The sequence below is a fragment of the Coturnix japonica genome, chromosome 12 (genome assembly GCF_001577835.2).
Source record: "Coturnix japonica isolate 7356 chromosome 12, Coturnix japonica 2.1, whole genome shotgun sequence".
Taxonomy (NCBI): Eukaryota; Metazoa; Chordata; class Aves; order Galliformes; family Phasianidae; genus Coturnix; species Coturnix japonica.
The window spans coordinates 12,095,962-12,113,850 of NC_029527.1; the positions used below are offsets into that span (position 1 = coordinate 12,095,962).

The 17,889-nt window shown below is 42.9% G+C and overlaps 1 long non-coding RNA gene across 1 annotated transcript in view; it reads right to left on the reverse strand.

Moving 5' to 3' along the window:
* The window catches only part of LOC107319998, a 57,014-nt gene that overhangs the window by 3,449 nt on the left and 35,676 nt on the right, over window positions 1-17,889 (reverse strand). The window contains exons 5-8 of the long non-coding RNA XR_001558074.2: window positions 7,701-11,100; window positions 5,932-6,028; window positions 3,339-3,502; window positions 3,034-3,226 (exon numbers count right to left, since the gene is read on the reverse strand). This is a non-coding gene — a long non-coding RNA (uncharacterized LOC107319998). The remainder of the gene's footprint in view (window positions 1-3,033; window positions 3,227-3,338; window positions 3,503-5,931; window positions 6,029-7,700; window positions 11,101-17,889) is intronic.

Here is a 17,889-nt window from a genome sequence, read left to right on the forward strand (position 1 = left end):
GGAAAAGATCTCTTAGATCATCTGGTCCAACCATTCACCTACCACCAACATTGCTTCTGTCTTTCCTGGTCCAATTCATCAGTTTTTGATGAAGGGAAGGTATTCATTCATCAGAGGTATTAATTCACCAGAGGTCTAATTCTGGTCATTCTAGATCTAATTCTGACTGAGCTCAGACACATCAGCCTCCTTTTGCATCCTGCATTCCCTTTGATGTGCAAAGCAGAGTCGATCTATGCCCGCTGTTAGCAGCTGATGCACTAATACCACTGCAATGAGATATATAGGGACAAGCACTTCCCTTGTACTGCAGGCCTTTTTATCCCCTTCCTGGACAGATGAGATTCTTAAGTAGTTTTTAATCAGCATGTAATCAGCCCCAGCCATTAGTTATGCCATCTGATCGCAAACATGACTCCAGACAGAGATCCTTAGGATATCTAGGAAGATCCATGCATTATTAAGTGAAACAACCACAGACTCAACATATCACCCATTACTACTACATATAATAAGTGCTTGTTGAGCAAACTTGCCAAGTCTAATTAACTTCCCAGCAGACTACAGTGTTTTTCTGGTGGTTTTTTTTTTCCTTCTGGCACTTGTACAAGCCTGATGGAAACCACATCAGGCCTGATACTGCAGAGTGAGAGTAGGGAAGGAACCCTGATGTGCTTCAAGCTTCCAAGACAGTCTGTATGTGCAGATGCATGCACCCACATCCCAGCCTCAGACACACCAGAGGAAAAACCCACAAGCTGAAGCCTTGCACCGAGGGGCTGCATTCCCCAGTGACACGAGGACAGAGGTCTTAAAAGACTGTGAAGTTACTTGAAAGTGGAGGCAAGAGGGATCTCCATGGCTGGGCTCTCCCTTCATAGAACCATAACGTTTGGAAAAGACCTCTAAATTTATCTGCTTCAACTGTCCACCTACCACTATTGCCCACTAAACCATGTCCCTAAGCATGACATCTCCACATTTCTTGATCATCTCCTTTCTTATCTTCCAACCAGGACAAAAACATGATAACGTTATTTCCTAGCTTATGAGTAGGGGGGATGATTTGTGATTTCCCTTTGTACTTCCTCCTTTGAAATCTATTAGCATTATTCCTAAAAGTTAACGTAATGCTGCAATGGGTAATTATGTGGAAGGACTTTCAAGCACACATGTTCCTGCATAAGGTGTTGTGTTCTCCAGAAAGCCTGTCAGGAGTCTGTCTGACAGAAGATCTCATGAGTTGATACTGGAAAGATGAATGAGACCTCATATCTCATCCAAGAAATTAATAAGGAAGACTGTGCTGATTAATTAAGACCAGATGCAAAACCTCCTTGTTGCTGTGGAGGGTGGGCTGTAGCCACGTGGGTCTACCCCTACAAAGAGTGAAAACTTCATCTCTATTGTGATATTTAAACAGCAGAAACACCATTCCTCTGGAGAAAAGCCTCCATTTGGAGACCTCTGGACCAACGGGATTGCTTAGAAAATCCCAAACACAATGAAGGTTAGTGTCATCCTATCACTGAGCTCAACATTTTGGAAAACAGCCCTACAGTTTAGGCTCATCTTTTCCTCTTTTCCTTATTATTAGCAAACTATTGCCTCTTTTTTCCCCCCTTTTTTTCTTCTTTTTTAACGGGAAAAGATCACTAATGTTGTGCCTAGAACCACACCGACTTCATTTGCTCAGAAATGTGTGTCCTCTGACCTACCTGTCAAAGACATACTTCAAAATACAGCGTTGTGTACTACATTACAGTACAAAACACAAGGGATAATTATATCATGATTTCAACTTCTAGCTAGAGAAGATGGTAATTACACACTATTCAAATAGATGTGCAGAGAAGTAGCTTTGTAAGTACAGTGTAACTAAGCTGTAGCTAATTTACTTACATTCTGAAGTATATCTAAAGTTAGTAATTATGGCCAGCACATGATGAAATACGAGCAATATACTTACCTTCAGACAGTGTATTATTTTTCACCCGTATCTATCATGAACCTAGATATTTTCCAGGGATTAATGATAGGCTGTGAAAAGTTGATAGCCTGAAGTTCAGCAGAGAGCCATTAAACTGGCCTGGTCATTAATCCCTGGAAAATACCCTGCACCAAGGTTGTTATAAGGTGAATATGGAAAATAACTTTCCACATGTGTTGACTTTTAGTTTGGCTGTGATGTCTTTGACAGCGTGAAGAAGGAACACCCCAAACATGAGGGGCTCCCTCCCCCTAGTAGCTGCATGTATCTGATGGTATAGAGGATGAATGCTCCCTCAGCCCACCTCTGTACATCACTGTGGGATGTCTAGAGAAGACCCTGAACAAGCAGGTTTTTTCCTGCCTTAGCAACAGCTGTTTGGCAATATTTAGATGTTAATTTTAATAAACTGAACCTCCATTTCCCTTAATGGGTAATTCCAGCTTCTCTGAACTGAGAAACAACAGTGGCAGTCAAGTAAAAATGCCCATTACTGGGGAATGTGTAAAAACACTGTTTCATCAGTCATCCTGCTCACACGGTTCTCTCCCAGAACTGAAGTTGGTAATGAAAGTAATTTAACACACATCTATAATTAATTTACTACATTCTTCCTGCTGATGGCAATCATCTTACCTAGCAAAGTTCATGAAATTGATCTTAATGCATAAAAATAGAGATGAAAACATATTCAAGGCATCTAAATGTGGTGGACTTCTAAACCTGGTGGCAGTTCAGATCTGTTTGGAGAGATGTGCTGGGGCTCATTCAGCAGGAGCCATAACCTTTGAGCAGTGACTGTGGGTGCAGGGAGGGGGGGGAAGGGCCTTCCCCTGGACACAGAGGTGAGGTCCTGTGTTGTGCAATGTGTGCAGTGTGGGTTCAGAGGTCTTGCACAAGAGGACAAGCTGCTGGGCCACAGCTCCTATGCACTATTTGAAGGACAGCTCTGGGCAACACATAGAAAAATCCAGATGTGTGGACGTGTGTGAAAAAGCAGACCTAGAAAAGCAGAATAGCAAATCAAAGCATGCATTCATCACCTGTAACAACTATACGAAGTAACGATTCCTCAGCAAGGCTCAGGAAGAGGCTCTTCCTTCATGTGCGGGGCTGAACAGTGACGTCAGGACATGCAGGACAGGTGTTGCTGGGGAGGGGGTGTGGACCAGGTTGAAGATGTATCCAAATGGGCATCCAATTGTCTCCAGCAAGAGGCAGGAAAAGCCAGCTTTTCTGGAATGAAAGGATAATATGAGATGATACTCACCTACATAAGGAGACTTTAGAGGTGAGGTAAGTGGGAGGAGGATTAAACTAGCACTGGATACTGAGAGACAGAACAAACCCACGCTTCCTATGGATTCCCACATCCCTCAGCACGTGATGTTAGCTGTAGAATGACCAACGCTCCCAATAGCATATGCAAAACTCTCTTGGATAGACTGTGCTAGGTCAGTGTGAAGGAGTCTTAGTTGTATCTTCTTTAATCAAAGGAAGGTGATGCTTTATCTGGGGGAAAATAAATAAATAAATCATCGTCTGTTTTAGATTATAGTGATGGACAAAGTAATTTCCTGAATAACTTCGTAGGCTTTTCTCTCAGGATACAGGTTGGACAGGATGATCTCAGAAGTCTCTTTTAGCCTCGGTGGTTCTATAACAAGCAAAGCTTGCCAGCAAAGCCATTAAGCAACAGTTGCCAACAGAATATACAAAACAAACAGCGCTCCGCGTTATTCAGAGGCTGAAACCAAACCAAACCAATCAATCAGGGTCAAATTTCCACCCTGCTCCGAACGGGTAGCCCCGCAAACAGCTCCGCTGTCCGCTGTAAACGGAGGTGCGGGTGGGAGCTCAGCGCGGCCGCTAGAGAGCAGCCTTACCCCGCTCTTTCTTGCTTCTTGCTGAAGCTTTTACCCGTGGATGCGCAGCGCACTTTCAGACTCCCCTTTGCTCCCCCCCCGCAGGTCGACATTGCCCTCAAATGATGCCGGGTGAGAACCCAAACGGGTGAATTTGCAAGTTCCTCTTCTCAGGTGCTGGAAATTTTTCTCCTCCTGTTCATCCCTGGGAAATGACTTTGGAAAGCATAGAAATGCATCCAGAATTAATTTCTTTATTAATTATGCTGAGACTTTTGTTATCATGGTTTTCTAGGGCTGGTGGTTGGTGTACACAGCACAAAAAGGCTGTTTTGCTACCAGAAAGGTAAAAACCAGCTGGCAAGAAATTCAGATCCTGGTATTTCTATCAAGATTAAAAGCCCCAGATGCTGATGTCTGCCTGTTAGTGCCACAATGAACAGGAAGACTCTCTGAAAAGCTGAAAGTGGCAGCAGGTGGGTGATGGAAACTAGAGTGAAAAGAGGAGCACGTTATCAGCCTCTGACACCACATCCTCCCTACAAAATGGGACCTGGGAGTCAGCAACAGGGCAGGAAGAAACAACACAGAAAAGAACAGGGTGGGAACAGTGCAAGAAGCTGTCATTACTGCCCAGACTGAGAGCTTATTTCCCTCTTCATGCACAGCATGTGGGCACATGGCATTCTTATGCATTCACTTAACGTCACCACAACCCCTGTGACTACAGGGGAGAAGTGTGGGTCCAGCACGATGATACCCGTTGTCACATGCACACATGCACAGAGGGTTTTGAAAGAAACATGGCAGTATCTGAGAACCTCATCTCTTTCCAAGAGAGAAAATAACCAGGAAGCCCTGGAGCGAGTCCCAAAAGAGATGTCACTGCATTTAATGTGTATTTATGCAGCTATTTAGAGGCAAACGAGCAGCAGTGATTATGTATAGAATAAAATGGAACAACAAACTGAGACTCTTTTAGTTTCCGCTCTATCTGATTAGCCAGGAAGAACAACAGACTGATGTGCTCAGAACAAACAGAAACAAGTCTAAGTGTTCCATCCTTTGGGGATTCATTGTTACTTCCTGGATGGAACTAAATGGGTGAACAAAAGGGTTGTCTCAAACCAGCCCAGACACTTGGCAGCTGGGGCTGAGCATCCCTGCTGTGCACTTACCTGGTGCTGGAGATGTTGGGACTTACTGGTGCCACTCCTCTGCTCTGTGGCTGAGGAAAAGCCATCAGTTTAGTTTTAGCTCAAACAGCAGCTGCTCTACAACTGAGTGCTGCAATCAGTGGGAACCATCACACAGTAAAGGGCTGTGGCACAAAATAAGCCTCTCCTAGACACGTTTAAACACAGAATATTGAAGAACATTCAGCTCTATAGAAGAGCTGAACCTGACAGCTCACTTCTGCTCAACACTGTGAGATCCCAGCTGGATGCTGAGGGGAAACCTTCACTAAGTAGCAGTTTATAGTGATCTCTCCCCACCTTGCATGGAGCTACCAGAAACAGGGTATCCCTGGCACAACTGACGCTGTAACAGCGCAAAGAGAGCCTTTCAGAGCCAGTGTTTTAAAGTTGTGCACAAGCACCTTGCTGGACACACAACACGACATCTCAAAGTCAGTGTCACCAGCCCAGCTCTGCTCTCATGCGGACCTTATGGGTGCAGGGAAGGGGTGCACTTGGGCTGGGCAGGAGCTGCTGGAGGAGCAATTTGAGCTTCACAGTTTCATCCATCTTAGGTATGTAATGTGGGATCACAAAGCACTAGTAAGCATCATTGCTCAGAGCACCAGGTGCAGTTACCAAGGCTTAGGTACTTCGCTGAAGGATAGCATGGCTTGGATAAGTGATAGAGTGGCTGGAACAACTCCTTCAGTAATGAAGATTACAGTTTGGTAGCTTTCTTTATGCAGCAAATATCCTACACCAACAAAGTTCCCTGACCTAAGTAATAAGTAATACTACCAGAGCAGGCAATAAGACTGCATGGAACATGTACTTCATGAACACACAGCCAAACAAATCTTGCATACAGTGAAAGGTCAGGCGAAAACTTATTTACCTTCTGTGCTTTGCAGGGCTGTGCTGGTGCAAGTACAGTACGGCAGCAATTAATCCACCACCTCCTTTCTTGCTCCATGGAGAGAAAGCAATGCTGCCTGTGAGGTAGGAAGTCTGAGTTATACCCTAAAACCTGCAAAACAACTGGTATATGGCTTAATAAATGAGGTATCTTGTTGCCTTATCAAAGCATAAAACACCAGCTCCCTCAGCACTTTCCTCTATTAACATCTCCCCTTTTCTTTAAATGTTTTAATAATATTCTTTCCATTTCTCAGTTACTTTTTAAATAGGATGAGAAAGTGAGTTTTCCCCACAAACCATGTTGTGCTATAAACACAATTACAGCTGTGCTTAGGAAATTTTTAAATATACTCATTGACACAGAATGGGAAGAACTACTCCTACAATGGTATGATTTTCAGCCTGGAAAAAGATCCTGTTATATATATATTATATATATATATATTTATATATATATATTATATATATATGTAAAGGTCAGCAGCATAATTCATTGTTCCTTTCTTCTCATCAGGGAAGATTCATCAGAATTAAAAATAATAACAATAATAAAATAATCTGTGGCTTCTGCAAACACACTTCAGCAAATTTCTAAATGAAGAATGGCAATAGCTTTAGAAAGCCTGGTATGGAAAAGGTCATTCTCAGAAAGGAGTGCTGGTAATGCAAAAACTGAGTGAAACAGAAGCGACTTAATAGAATATGTCAGAAAGGACTGTTCAGCTGTGATAATAACAAGGCTTCTGCATTTTATTATTTTTTAGCCTATATTCCCAAGCAAGCAGAGCTCACACAATCACACTGCGTGTGCTGCTATGCACCTCTGTCTGTTCCTTCTGAGTGATTTTGGAATCCTTTGAGCTGTCTGCACTGAATTTGAAATGGAACAGCATTCCAGGGGGAACAGAGCTCCTTACGCTCTTGCTCCATGTACAGATTTCCATTCAAACTGATGCCAGGTTAGGCATCATTGGCACAGGTTGGGCAAAGGAAGAGTGAACCCAGAAGCAGTGCTGGTAATCTTGGCTTGAGGAAATGCCTGTGTTGATCAGAACCTGATATCCTCCATTTATCCTCATCCCTTCCCTGGTTCAGCTGTCCAGCAATGTTTTTCATCAGCCACATTTGGTGGTCTTCCCTTTGTGCATTTATCGTTTCCTAGTCACCCTTGCAAACAAAAGCACACACACCACACAGACTATTTTATCTCTATAATGCACACCCTATCATCTCAAATGAATGCACCAAGAAGGTCAAAGTATTAAACTTGTACTGCACATCAGCACCAGTTATGTGTTCTGACAGCACCAGATGTCAGCTCCAAAATGAGCTGCATCTGCTCAGTAGTACACAAGGAGTGGTGTATGGCAGGGCAAGACCAGGATCCCAAATGGCCCCTTGGCAGCCCATGCCTGGAGCAGTTCTTCCTGAGGGGTTTTTGGGACAAACTTCCCAATGTAAAATCATAGATCATTAAGGTTGGAAAAGACCACAAAGAACATCAGATCCAACTGCTGATCTATCCCCTCCATGTCCACCAAATGTGACCCTCAGTACCAAATCTCCACAGTTCTTGAACTCCTCCAGGGACAGCATTTAGGACAAATGCTGTAGAGCAAAACATTACACATTAACAGCTTTAATGCTACTTGTTCACAAGTATTAAAAATATTCATTCATTTCAATAGCCATGACATTACAGAGTGATTTTTTTCCCCCTTGTCAAGACCCCAGGTAGCATCTCACCTCCAAGAGCTGTTTCCATGGGCACCAGGGGAGAAGTTGTGTTGGTGGCAGCAGCCCAGACAGAGCAATTGTCCTGGTTGGCACCGCTAGAGTTGTGTCCCTTCAGAAGCTTGGGAAATACACTCTTGCTGAACATAATGAGGATCATTTGGCTTATACGTCTGTTTGCTTTAAAAGGTAAAGGCACTGAATGTTTTCCTTTCCTCCCTTGCACATTGCACCCGACATGATAAATCTTAGAACAGTAATGAGAACAAGTTAATATGGGACTATATTTTCTCTGCTCATAATGAGCTTTGTCATGGAAATGGATTGATTTTATGTCACTTTCTGTTCTCTTTATAATTTTTATGGGTGGAATGAGGTAGCAAATTTCATCTCTCATAAATTCAACGTAGCCTACATAACTCACTGTGTATTTTGGCCACCTGTTTCACTGCTCCCCTCTTTGCAGCCTGAAAAAGAAGGAAAACAGCCAATCCTTCACTACCTGTAATACTGATAAGGTGACAGCCATTCGGCCCTGCAGCCTTGGCATCTCTCAGTTGCTGCTCCAGATATGCCTTGCTCTGTTTCTCCAGCAGCTGTCCGAGTTTCTATTACATACAGATCTGGCCCCTGGAAGCCAAAATGGATCAATAATTTGGATCCAAAATAAACTGGTACACAGTCAGAGGATAGCTCATGTCTTTGAGACTTGTGGCCCACCACAGTACAACTGCAGATTTCCATAATAAGAGCAGAATACGTTGCTTAATGGATTTGGGAGTGATAATTCTTAAACAGAAAAACTGCCCAGTAGAAAAATAAAGCAGAAAAATTGCAATTCTGCATTTTATGTGATAAATACAATGGGAATATGTGGCTGCTATTGTACAAACTGAGTTGAGGAGGCCAAGCTCCAGTTTTGCTTCCATTATGGATTAACATCTGGAGATAATAGTTTAAAAGGCAATATTGCCTTGAAAATCACGCACAGACACAGCTTCAAGTCACTGCCTTGGCTTCATATTCACAGCTCACTGGTTTTATGCTTCATGTTTGCCTCTAAATTATTCATCTTGAGCACCCTGTGTTGCATTTTCTTTACAACATGTCACAGTGGTAAAGGGAGGAGCAGATCCTGCAGGAGAAGCAGCTCCCCTTACCCCTGCTTTCGAGATTCGAGTGAAGTCTTTTCCTACCTCCTTTGCTCTGGTGAAGCCTAGTGCTGGCAAGTTAGGGTCCCTCTTCTCCTCTCATCACACCTGTCACACTCAGGTGGGTATGAGGAGTGGGCAGGTGTGCACACAAGTACTCACAGGGCACTGAGTGCCTCAAGCTGAGCACAGGAAATCAAGCACGTTCCTACTTCAGATCCTCTCCAACCTGCATCACTCTTCAAATAAAAATTACTCAGCACTCCAGCAGCTGCTTCTGCTGCCTGGTGGTTGTACTCCAGAAGTAATTCCAAACTTATATCAGAAATATAAGATCAGGATATTCTCCTCACCTCCCACATGCCCCACCAGGATTGGCACCAGGACTGGGAACAGCTGGCAATGCAGAGGGATGGTGGTGGGAACAGACCATAAAGTGATACTATTCCTCTCCCATCACACTTTCACTCTTTAAGGTAGCACATCTTCTACCAGCATCCCATAACCATTGAGATCCACTTGCTGATGACAAAGATTCATTTTTATGATGTTAGGCAGAAATTCTTTACATAGAGGGTGATGAGGCAGTGGCACAGCTGCCCAGGGTTGTGAGTGCCCCAGTCCTGGAGGCGTTCAAGGCTGTGGATGGGGCACTGGGCAGCCTGAGCTGGTTGGTGGGTGGCAGCCAGTCCAGGGCAGGGGGACGGAACTGGATGACCTTTAAGGTCCCTTCCAACCTAAGCCATTCTATGATTCTGTGAAATGGGAAAAAAATAATGGTACCATAGTAAGCACTGATTTAAACCCTCATTATTTAAGTCTCATTATTTAAGTACCTAAGTTCTGGAGAAGGAGAAAAGCTACTTCAGCTATTGAGCAACGCCAACATATTCACAAATGAGTATCAAACAGGTTTCTGAAGCCTGGAAATTAGCAGCCAAGGGTTTATCTGAAACTCTTGCCTTGAGAGAGTCGAAGAGACAGAAAGAAAGGCATTCGCTTAGGTCCTGTGATATTAATATTAGGTTTGAATCTCTTTTCCTGCCACATCACAACTGAATCAACACAGGGAATAAGAGACTTCTAACTTATAAACAATGTATAAGAGGGAGATCTGAGTGCATTACACATTCACAGAAAGTGAATAAAAAACTCAAAATACTCAATTTAAATAAACACTTTTTAACAACAAACGCAGTGTGTCAGTTCACCTCAGAGGGGCTGGGAACAATTTAACCATCAGTAAGGTTTACTAGATTTAACACAAATATAACCTTCCCAGAAACCAGCAAGCAACAATTTTATGCTGAAATCACAGACAGTTCTACTGTGCGTCCTGAAACTTGGCAAAGAAAAGACATGAAACCAAAAATAACTGAAATCCACAAAACACAGCGCTGAGGGACTACAAGTGTGAAGTCAGGTGAGATATTCTTTACCCATTTTTTTTCCACTGCTGGATGGGTCTTCACACCCACTGAACACAACCAGGGCAGGACAGTAGAAACCTGTGCTTCCAGAGCTGCAATGATTATAGAACTGTTTGAGTTGGAAAGGATCTTTAAAGGCCACCTAACCCAACGTTCCTGCGATGCATAGGGATGCCTACAGCTCCCACAGAGCCTGCCCAGACCAACCTTGGGTGTCTTCAAGGACAGGGCATCCACCACCTTGGGGCAACTTGTGCCAGTGCCTCACCACCCAAGCACATTTTGCTTGGCTGCATTATCTACAGCACTGAGCACATTCACCAGCTAATTGACAGCTAACGAGCTTGTCTGCTCCAAGTATTCCTTTCTGCTGCAAACACAAGAGGTGAGGAAAAACACCAGCTGGGAGTCTGAAACAGTTTTTCTATATGCAAAGCTTTTGGGTAAATCATATTTTTGTCAGCTGATGCAGAATTGGATCTGTTTGCCAGAGCTCCATTGCTTAATGCATGGGCTCTAGCATACTGTTCACATATGAATGGAGCTGTGAAGACACACTATGATTTATAGTGCACCTTTCATGCTATATCTCCAATTTAGCAAGGCTGGGCTTTGATTATGTAGGGAGCTTTTCACTGACATTTGCAAAGCACCAGACAATGGGAAATTGTGAAGGACTTGAACATAAAAGAAAAACCGTCACTGTACCTCCATAACTGAGCCAGAGATCTCTGAATGAGGACAGTATGAAATGTTGACCTTGCAGATGCTCTTCCAAATCCCCCTTCAAGAAGCCTGATCAAAGAACTCCTTTGTCATCTCTGCTTATACCTATAAGGAACGAGTCAAGGGACAAAATTTAGAGCAAATACAGCTTTCATTTTCTAAATTAGGAAATAAACATATTGCCCTGGTTAAAGGAATCTGAAAGGGATGTCCATTGGCTTTGGTTCCATCTGTTGCCTTTGCAGCAGGGCAGAGCGCTTCATCAGCACACACAAGTCTTACCTCTGAGACTGAACACGGTGACATTTATTTGCTTTCCTTTTGCTTCCATTAGTGCTGGTTTTGCTGTTAGATTCATTTGTTAATCCCACAAATGAAATTAAACCAAGGCTGTTATGCATAGAGGGTTTGCATGGATCAGCTCTAATAATGCTGTATAATGATATATAAAATGATTAGCTTGCAATTGGTTTAATAGAGGAAAAAAACCTATAAAAGCCTCCACACAATAGCTATTTCACATGGCAGGCATAGCTGAAGTTGAGCTAACTGTGCAAGTGGTATCAGCTACCTCATGCTGGACACAGTCCTGAATCAGAGAGAGCCCAGCGCTGGGAGTGAGCTCAGACCAAGTATGCTGTCAGACAAAAGGCAGCTGATGCATTTTACCATCATTTTACTGATGCTGGCACTGCTGAGCGTACAGTAGTGTTTTCTGGTAATGAGCACATCTCCCCCTATAATGTGTTCTCAGTGCTACAGGAATATTCCATATTCTTTTATGTTGGTGTGACGGCGAAGGAGACAACTAAGAAGACGGCTGAGGCTTTCAAACCAACTCTTTCTTATTTTAGTATCATTATTATACACAGCACATCAAGGGTTTAAGCATCATTTCGGTTCAGTGTCTGTTTAGAAATTCTACTCCACTCTGTTAATATCAAGGGAGCTCTCTTAATTTACCCCTGTAGAGGATTTGTCTCTTGTTTTGCTCAGTGTCATGACCAGGGGTATTTGTGTATTTTCTGTTCTAATGTCAGAGTGATTTGATGACATGCACAAGCTATTATTCAATAATGATGCCTAAATGGAGCTATCAGAAGGGTTATTATCAAGGTTATTAAAAAGCAATTCTTTCCGCCTTCAGTTCAACCATGAATTGCAGAGCTCACCACCATCTAGGTGAGGATGTGCGTATTAATCAAGTGGCTTCCTGTGGTCCACCTAGATATCCTGAGAATGGATAATGATTGATTTACTCTACTCTTAGATTAGCACACAACCAACTGGGGGTGGCGAACATCTGACCAGCCGAGTTAATTCACAGTGCTTGGCAACCATTTTATAATTTCCTCACATCTGTTCTTTCTGGCTGAGATGCTGGATTTCTTTTAGGAGCCCAGAAAATGGCTCATAGAGAAGTGTTTGTGGAGCAGCATCCCCTGCTATCAAATGGTTATGGTCCTTCTAGAACCCCTTTCACTTCAATGCTTTTCCAGGAGAAATAAGCTTCCTATAACATAATATGCCAGATGCTAAAGTAAGGAGTAAGCCAATAATTTTTTAGTAATCATTTGAAGGTAGCTGCATGTAATGACATCCCTATGTAAATCAGATTTCATCAGGTAAATCACTAATGAGGTCACGAGCACCATTTGGGCTTAGTCACCAGCTTTAGGGAAATGTATTTAATTTCACTTCTTGCTTGCTTAGGGGGTAAGGGGCAGCTCTATATTACCTTACACACTTTTAGCAAAGCCCAAAGTACAACACAACCTGCATCTGTTGCTGCAATTTCTTTGAGTGCAATCATGGCAATAGAGCTGGCTCAGGTCTCTTCTGCCGACTGTGCGCTACCCGGGCATACATTTCAGGTTTGGCAAAGTCCTCACTGTGCTGTCAAGCTAACCCACACATCCAGCATTTAATGGTTCTCCTTTTGCTGTTGTCATCATTTTCACAGGCTAAACTTCATCTTTGCTGCTTGCACTGTGGCATGAGTGCAAGGAGCTGAGATCCAGCAGAACTGGAGATACAGGAACACAAAGAAAGTTTAGCCTTAAGCTTTACATGGCTGGCAACTGCGTGTGGACAAATGTCCTGTGGTGTCTTCTCAAGTGTAAGTGTGAGGAGTGACAATGGTTACACCAGCATGGAGTATCTGCTCAAAGTGTCTAAGATGAAAAGAGGAGGTGGTCTGTGGGCAGAAAGGTATCACCTATTCTGAATTTCCTACCATCACCCAGTGTCCTTGAAGGAGGATTCGCATGGATCAATGACTCTAGAGCTCTGGTATATGGCATAAACTTAGAAGAGCAGCACCTTGCACTGAGGAAGTTTAGCTGCTTCATGATAAATAACTCCTTTGTACAAGTGCTCTGTTTCTTAGAGGAACCCCAGGCACTGAGTGACATGGTTACTGGGTATGGTGATGGGTTTGTGGTTGGACTAGATAAACTTAGTAGTCTTTTCCAACCTTAATGATTCTATGATTCTATTTAGGATAGACTATTACACAGAGAACTACTAGAGTCCTACTTGCCACAGGGCTTTATCTATCTGCCAAGCCCAAAATTGAGCTGATCACTTCCAAGAAAGCACCTTAGCTACAAGTCAGAAAAGATCTCAAGCTTCTGCTTGGATTGGCCACTTTCACCTGGGGTAAATAAAGCCAAACAGCCTTGCATTTCCCTTTTGCAGCGTTGGTCACCACACCCAGACAACATACCTTGCCTTAGGATTAAAGCTGTGGGATAAAAAGGGAGCCTTTTCTGAAAAACTAAGAGAAAAACTTAATTTTAGAAAGTATTTGGCAATGCCAACATACAAGGAGTGCCAATCCACGAATCTCCCCAGGATACAGCCTTGTGGGAGCTACAAAGCTGCTGAGCATCATTACAGCCAGTTCAGTTTTAGATACGTCCAGCAGACAAGTTTCAGGGGGAGGATTTGCTGTAGGCTTGGCTGCACGTGCAGCTGAAGTGCCCCTGAGGTGGCACTGGGGCTGGTAGGTGCAGGGCTTGGTGCTCCCCCCAACACAGCTCAGTGCAGAGGCCTCCCATGGCCGGATTATTTATGCCTTGTTATGTCTTAGCTCTGTAATTTACCAAAATAAAGAATAACATTCCTGTAACAGAGATTAATGGTTGTCAGGCTGCAAAGTAATTTTTCAATATGAAATGGAGCAAAACTTACATTTTTAGCACAATTTCCCAGTTCAGTGATGCACCTGGTAATAATTATGATTTACATTAACCATAACATCATCCTTCTTATATCAACTCGCCTTAGTGAAGAATGAAATAGGCCCTTGTTAAATGTTTCATGAAATAATTCAAATTACATATGCTAAAATTTCCCGGCTCCCACCAGCCAGGCTAAAAACCAACGAGAAGAAAAATTGCTTGCTGCTGCTGAGTCCCTGATTCTGCATTCTGAATCGGGTGAGAATAACCCTAAGTTAATTACACCAAGAGCAGACAAAAACTTTAAGTCCAAATAGACGACAAAAGGAATTCTCTGCAGATTTTCCATACCCTGAGATTACACTCAAGCTTATGCTCTCCCGCAAGAATTCCCTCATAACAGCACTGCAACCAACAACCTGATGTCCCCAATGTTAGCAAAATGCAACCCCTCAGGACCACGTAACTAATGGACTTCCAGGCGGTGGGTCTGTAGCAAGAAGTTTGTAATTCGTTGTTTTGCTGATCTAGGGGATGAGCATCTCCTCCAAGGCACAATAAAACACTTTTCTAATGGGATTTCTTGCCAATATATAAGAAACAAAGTACCTAAAGCAAAGCAGGAAGACAACATACTTCTCCTAGCATTTATGAGGAATGCAACACATTTACATGCTAAAACATTGCAGCAACAAAACACTGAAATGGTGTGAATTATTTACATTAGAACCACAGATAAATGAAATACAGAACTAAGGTAAAAAGCAGGGAAATTTGTTTGAATAAAGGGATTTTGAATTATGATCTGACTGTTGCAAGAACAAATTTAACTTCTGCAGTCCTTAATTACACTCTGGCTTGTGCCAAAGCAGCTCTGCTCCCATGCATGAAACCCCAGATCAAGCACCAAGCACAGCCCTGGCTCAAGATGTTCCCCTTCCTGGAGTCCTGCTTTCCACCACAAGGTCCAACTTAACCAGTGGCCTACCAGGAACCCAGGGGGCTGGAATCACTCCTCCCCATAAATAATGTTCCACATTATCCAAATTTTCACTGGAGCATCCTCCAGAGACAAGCATTAGGCTTCCCCTTTGCAGATGTCCTAGAATCAGACCATAAAACTAACACAAATCTCTTGTTCCACCTTACTACATCATTTTGCTGCAGTTCACCCCAGATCCACACAGTGCCATCATGTAGCACTAGGCTCCATCACTATGGGTCAGGTTGCCCTGATGCTGGTAGGGATACAAGTGCCCGCTGGCAGTGCTGGTCCTGTACCATACCAAAGCATTGCTTCCTTCTATGCAATCTTTCCCCATCAGCTGAGATAGTAATAACTGCTGCCACAACCCGAGTAAAGTTCAGCATGGAATCATTAATTAGGATGACTGGATACTCTGGGATTTAAACCAGTGATTAATGAGCCTTTCTAGCTCCAGCTCCATGTGAACAGCTATCTAGTTCATGTTATATTTAATTTATTTTAAGAAAATCTCACCGAGACAGTAAATCTTGCCCAGAAGAATTAGTAGAGGAAAAAATAACACTCTCACTACATCTATAATGTTGATTGCGCGTTTATATTCACATGCTATTGCACTAATGCAAATGCCTTCCTCATAAAGACAATATAATTCACAGTTTGGCAGATTCTTTAGAAATCTGTTTAGAAATGGGAAATTGTGAAGGGGATATCATGATAGAATTAGTAAAATGGGTACGGTAATGTCCAAATAATTCAAACCAAGCAAAGAAAACAGTGAGTTTTGTTTTAATCTTGGCATCAAGGTCCTGTTCCTTCTGTGGTAAGACTCTATATTCTGCCAAATCCATCAGCTCTCCCTACTGTTAATTAACTTACAAAGAAAGTTTGACTTGTGCTAATTACATCTTCATGCAAGGGCCGAGCCACCTTTGGATTTCCTAGCAATATTTCTCTCCCCCTCCCTCCCTTCCCCTGCTTTTTCCTTCAGCAAAGGTTACAGTGCAAGGTGCATGGCAAGTGCATTGGATATACATTTTCAAATTCATCTGTTCTGAGCATTAATCCACTCTTAAGCTCCCTTTGCTCCTGCATGACGCATAATCGAAGCTGGGATCATGGCTACTTGAGCAATGCTTCCCCTTACATCTGCATGCAGACACCAAGAACCCAAAGGCCACCACTCTTAACTAATTCCTCTAACGATGTGCTCAGCAATCTCCCCACCATGAGTCAGTCCGGGGTCTCTGCAAATTTCCATACGTTTGAAGTTTTGTTCTCCTGTTTTATCTTAGACTGAAAGCTGTTAAAATGCAGCTACATTTTCATAGGGTAACAAGGAAGAGATTAAGGGAAGCACACATCTGTCACCTAAACACGTGCAATAAGGAGAACATAAAGTACATAAAATTAGGGTCCCATAAAAGCAAGCAGCAGCCGTTCCTGCAGCAGGCAGCGCTCCAGGTTAGTTTCTGTACCCCAGCAGCTCTTGGGGTGTCCTCATTACGACCCATGGCATGAACAGACTGGGACTGTCTAAAAATACCACCAGCCAGCCCTGACCCTTCCACACACCTTCAGGACTGCAGAGGTCAGCCCCAGACTGCACACAGCAGGTATATACAGGGAGCACTTTTTGGATGTAGGCTTAGGTATCTGCATGAATTCCTCCCCAGGAGGTAATGGGGAGAATGCAAATGGGCTCATTCTCCATGTTTTCATAATAACCTTCTGGAAATACTCTCATTTTCAACCTTCCCCAGAAATGGTTAAGCTCCTAAATTAGATCCATTATCACCCAAATGAAGACACATACCAGTAAGCTAATTACATTTCTTACCAAGCTCGTGAATAATTAAGTATTTTATTGTGATGTTATAATTTGTATTTATTATCCTTTGCTAAGGAGCGAAATTAAACATAATGAGGCCTGTTAGTGTCTCTCTTCACAGATGATCCTATGTTACAGGAACCTATATCATTTGCACCAATAGTGATTAATGGGTTTAATTTACTTGACTTGCATATGTTGGAATCTGCAAGGGGGAGAGAGAAGGAAACTCCGATTGTTAAAATCCTCTTAATTAGACTAATAATGCCAAGTTTGCATGTGTTAACTAGGGTGCACTATTAATTAGTTTTAGTAGGCTGTTTTCTGAGAGGTGGCACTGTAGCATTTAGGCATGTCTTATGATCCCAGGAGAGCTATTAAGATGACAAACAGAGCATGACATTACACATAACTGCAAACAAACAGCCTTTAATCTTTCTGGATGAAGAATTGGGGGTAATTGATGGACAAAACACTCTGCACACTGTAGCTGTCTCTCCCTCTCACTGCCCTTGCTTGCTTGGCTATGGCCCAGGACCTACAGAGCAGTCTTTGGGCTGGAGGTGTGCCAATTGCCATGGGACTGGCTGAGTAAGGTACTCATTTCTGGGGCTTCCACATAATGTGGACTTCAGCAGGTCCATGCAGATGGAACTATCCTGTTACCTAGTCAAGCCATTGGCAACATGACTCAGTTCAGCAGGCAGAAGTGGTGCTGTCAAATAAGGATGTCTAAAGGACTTAAGATTTTAATTTCCACTCTGATTTCTCTGCCCATATTAAATACCTGTCACTGTACTAATGCGTGGAACTTGCATCAACTTCCTTGGAGATGTTTTGAGTGCAGAACAAGTGGGGATTATGCAAGATCCTTAGAGCAGATAAGAACTGCA